This window comes from Bos taurus, chromosome 4, assembly GCF_002263795.3.
Source record: "Bos taurus isolate L1 Dominette 01449 registration number 42190680 breed Hereford chromosome 4, ARS-UCD2.0, whole genome shotgun sequence".
NCBI classification, from domain to species: Eukaryota; Metazoa; Chordata; class Mammalia; order Artiodactyla; family Bovidae; genus Bos; species Bos taurus.
Window position 1 is genome coordinate 106,146,847 of NC_037331.1, and position 5,362 is coordinate 106,152,208.

The window sequence follows — 5,362 nt, forward strand, 5'->3', positions numbered from 1 at the left end:
AGTGAAGTCGTTCAGTTGTGTCCGACTCTAGCCACCCCATTGACTGCAGCCTACCAGGTTCCTCCGTCCATGGGATTTTCTAGGCAAAAGTACTGGAGTGGGGTGCCATTGCCTTCTCTGAAAGAGAGTTTTATTCAAGCTAAACTGAGGACTACAATTTGGGAAACAGCCTCTTAGCAGCTCTGAAGGGGTGCTCCAAAGAGGTAGGGAAAGAGCCAGTATATACGTGAAATCCTTTGGCTGTAAATACCCATATTCTGGGACTTCCCAGGTTGTTCAGAGGTAAAGAATCCACCTGCCAGTGCAAGAGGCATGGGTCCAATCCCTGGGTCAGGAAGGTCCCCTGGAGAAGGAAATGGAAACCCACTCCAGTATTCTTGCCTGGGAAATCCTAAGGACAGAGGAGCCTAGTGGGCTACAGTCCATAGCGTCGCAAAAGAATCAGACACGACTTAGTGACTAAACCATAACAATCCATAGTCGAATATACATCCTGGTGAAAGATTATTGCTGATGGCAAAGAATAGATATCTCAAGTGAATGATTTTAGTGTTTTTCCAAGTATGGGAAGAAGCAAGAATCTGAGATCACTGAAATTCTTCCTTAGATATGCATCTTAACTATGTAGGAGCCAGAGTCTATAAATTCAAAGCAGAGAATGCTTCATCCTGGTTTTCCGAGCCTGAATTTCCCTCAAGGCACACTGTTGGTGAGTGACTGCAGTGGATCGCAACACAACTCTTTGTAAAACTGGATGAGTGACAATCTTTCCTTTAACATTAAAGTAGATGCATAAGGTATGTTTGTCAGCCCACAAGACAGGCTGTTTAGTTAGCATAAATTACAAACCAAATTATGTATAAGCCACAATGACGTCTCCATATCTCAAAATTTCTTACATCAAGGGCAAAGACTAGGACCTTAACTGAAATCCAAGTCTCTTTTATTTCTTTTCAGAAATATTTGAGCATATATTATGTCCACTGGTTAACAAAAGGATAAAACAGAAAAAAAAATCAACAAGAGAGAGTCATTAGAAGTGAAAAACTTTTACTTAAATGAAAATTTCAGGAGAAAAATTGACAAATGTTGGCCCTCCAAAAACTAAACAAGCATATAAAAAAAGATGAAAAGCATGAGGGGGAAAGTTAAGCAGTAATGGGTACATATTTTGACATATATTCATAAAGTGGTCCCTGTGAATGGTCCCCATGACCAAAGGGAAGTCTGGGGGTTGTTATGTAATGACATTGACCAGGACTGTGCCTAGAACCCAGAGCAACACTGGAGTGCCTCTCGTGTTTCTCTGTCCAGTACTCATAGACAGTGAAAGCTGCAGCATCCAGGACCCTACGGGCTCAGATCCCCTGGGAATTAAGGTGTGATTCATCCAACCAAAAAAGAACTCTGTCTTGCTAAAGTGCTGGTGGACGGTAAAGTGAAAGTGGAATCGAGTGGGGAGTGTATAAGAAGGGTGCAATGACTTCGTTTAGACCTCATGACCAGCTATAGAAGCAAGGACTGAGGCAGCCACGTTTTGGGTTATTCAATGCTTTCTTTTCCTTCTTTCCCTGCAACATACTCATGATAGGAAGAGCTCTGGAATAGGGGCTGACATGTTGGTTTTCAAGCACGTCCCACTCAAACCACTGCTCCATATGCTAACAATAAGATAACAGTCTTCTCTGATCCTTGGACTCTGGCATACACATGAACAATTGCTAATTTCTCCATAGACCAGCAGAGTATATCAGTTAGGATAACATTCCTGGCTGTAACAGGCAAACTCTAAACTTCATAATGGCACATCCCTGGTAGAAGTTTCTTTCTTACTCAGGGAAACTCCTAAATGGGCTTTCCAGGTGGCTCAGTGGTAAAGAATCCACCTGCAATGCAGAAGATGTGGGTTCAGTTCCTGGGTTGGGAAGATCCCCTGGAAATGGAAATGGCAACCCATTCCAATGGGAAATCCCATGGACAGAGGAATCCAGTAGGCTACAGTCCATGGCATTGCAAAAGAGTTGGATATGACTTAGTGACTAAACAACAAAAGCCTTAAATGGGTATTCATGGTTGATGGCTAGCACCGCTCAAAGGAATAATTCAGAGACTGGGGTGTTGTTATTTTTCTCATCTTCCTCTTTTAAAAAATGTGATTCCCAAGATCCTTCTATTCATTTATATCAGGTCAGTAAAATGGCATCACCAACTCAATGGACATGAATTTGAACAAATTCCAGGAGATAGTGAAGGACAGAGAAGCCTGGCTTGTTGCAGTCTATACCGTCACAAAGAGTCAGACATGACTTAGTGACTGAACAAAAAAAGAGACCACAGATAAAGAATTTTGTTGTTGTGTGCATGCTCAGTTGTGTCTAACTCAGTGCAGCCCTTTGGACTGTAGCCCATCAGGCTCCTCTGTCCATGGGATTTTCCAGGCAAGAATATTGCAGTGGGTTGCCATTGCCTCCTCCAGGGAATCTTCCTGACCCAGGTCTCCTGAATCTCCTGCATTGGCAGGCAGATTTTTACCACTGTGCCACATACCTGCCTATTAAGCTTCTTCACAGGAGGTGACACAGGTTATATCTAGTTGCAAACATTATGATGAGTTGCAAACTCAGCACATGGCCCCTCCCCTCTGAATTCTCTCCCTTCGGTTTTACCATCTCTTTTTTATTTCCCCAGATCCTCCTCATTTTATCTCAGAGTGCACATTAAAGTCTTCAAGTGGCCTTCCAGGCAAAGTTATATGGTGATTTTTACATTTTAGGGAAAAGGAACACGGGTATTAACAGATATGACCATTACCTAAAGAAAGGTAACTCAGGGGTCTTTGCATCCTTTTTTAAAGATACATGTCTGCTTGTACTGAAAGCAATAAGCCTTATCTGCCAATGCTTTCTTAAGGGACCTGGTTTGCTTACACTTTTGCTTCATTAGTAAATTAGAAATAAAATTATTCTTTAATATCTTAAACAAGACAAAAATAATTGTTAGGACATCCCAGGGCCGTCCAGTGGTTAAGACTCTGTGCTTCCGATGGAGAGGGTGCTGGTTCAATCCCTGGCCCAGGAACTAAGAGCCCACGTGCCTCAGGGCATTAAAATTAAAAAAAAAAAAAATGTTAATGGATTTCCCCACAAGACTCCTGGGGAAAAAATGTAAGTGTCCTGCCCCAGGGAGAGTAGCCTTTATTACCAGGATACAACCCCCTTTTGGTAGAACAGGAATCTGAGGAGATAGAGCTGTGAGGCCACCACCAACACCTCTGCTGTCATTATCCACCCACTGGCGCCCCCTGCCCTGCCTCAGACCGATAACCCCAGAAACAGGAAGTAGCGTTGCTGACAGCTGCATCCTTGACCAGTACATTTTATTGAGAAGAAAATGTGGTATCATGAAATTTCCACCTAATTGCTATTTTAGAAGTAATTAAATACAACCCCCTAAACACTCACCCCTTTATTATGTAAAGCAATTTAGCCCTGCTCCTGCTGCTATACCCGAATTTACATAAGCATATAATTGTTGCTGTTGTTCAGTTGTTAAGTCATGTCCAACTCTGCAATCTCAGGGACAGCAGCATGCCATACTTCCCTGCCCTTCACTACTTCCAGGAGTTTGCTCAAACTCATGTCCATTGAGTCAATGACGCCATCCTATCATCTCATCCTCTGTCGCCCCCTTCTCCTCCTGCCCTCAGTCTTTCCCAGCACCAGGGTCTTTTCCAGTGAGTCGGCTCTTCGCATCAAGTGGCCAAAGTCTTGGAGCTTCAGCATCAGTCCTTCCAATGAATAGTCAGGGTTGATTTCCTTTAGAATTGACTGGTTGGATTTCCTTGCTATCCAAAGGACTCTCAAGAGTCTTCTCTAGCACCACAGTTTGAAAGCATCAATTCTTTGACGCTTAGCCTTCAGCCAAAAAATTCGAAGTGACAGCCGCCCTGATGTAAGAATTGGATTCAGAACGCAGCTTGGGAGCAATTTGCTGTATCTGAGTATACACGATGCAGTTGCTCTTCCCCCAAGTAGCTCACCAACACATTTCCTCCAAACACAACAAAACAAAACTTTCCCCAAAGAGAATTTTCAAACCAGCTGCCAAGAGGAAAAAAAACCCCAAACATTCTCTATCATATTATACTAACTTCTATTGCTTGAATGTTGTTTCTCTGCCAACCAGTTTCTCAGCAGCCTTTTTGTGAAACTATTCAATGGCATTTAGCAGATGGGAAAACCCTAGATCACGGAGAAAGACATACATCATAAGCATACACAAACTTATTAGAGCCCCAACAGAAACAGTCTTAATCATTTATTTACAAAAACATTAAATTGTTTCTATTTGGAAAAACAGACTAAGCGGCACAACCAGAGAATGCACTTCTTAATAACAAAGCAGATTAAGAAAGAATAGGCACACAGTAAAATAACTTTAATATAGTTAATGTGAACTAGAGAAATTTCCCATTTTAAGCAGCACTGAATCTACCAGCCTCACCAGCATTATCATTACTACTAAAAAAAGAGAAAAAAGCATTTGACTAGAAGGAGATTTGATTTTTAAGTATGCTTACAGAATAATGTTTGTCAATATTCTGCCAGGTATTCAGAATCTAAAGCATCCAGCAAAGAAACTATTTTTAAATCTTAAACTCTAGTCAAAAGAGAAAAGAAAAAAAAATCGGAACAAGTCTCACTTTTCTTTGTTGTTTATCCCTTGAACTGTTAAAAACTGCTTGAAAAGTTTTTTGCAAGTTATTAGGTGTATATATCCATAATACTTCCCACGCTGTTAATTTAAACCTAGACAGTGTATTAAAAAGCAGAGACATCCCTTTGCCAACAAAGGTCTGCAGAGTCAAAGCTATGGTTTTTCCAGTAGCCATGTATGGATGTGAGAGTTAGACCATAAAGAAGGCTGAGCACCAAAGAATCAATGCTTTCAAACTGGTGCTGGAGAAGACTCGTGAGACTCTCTTGCACAGCAAAGTGATCAAACCAGTCAATTCTAAAGGAAATTAGTCCTGAATATTCATTGGAAGGACTGGTGCTGAAACTGAAGCTTCAATACTTTGACCACCTGATGCAGAACCGACTCACTGGAAAAAACCCTGATGCTGGGAAAGATTGAGGGCAAGAGAAGAGGGTGAAAGAGGATGAGATGGTTGGATGCCATCACAGACTCAATGGACGTGAGTTTAAGCAAACTCAGGGAGATAGTGAAGGACAGGGAAGCCTGGCGTGCTGCAGTTCATGGAGTCGCAGAGTCGGACACAACTTAGCGACTGAACAACAACAACAAAATATGTGTATTTTCAGAGTAAACTTTGTTTATTTATCATGGTTCTCAGTCTTCA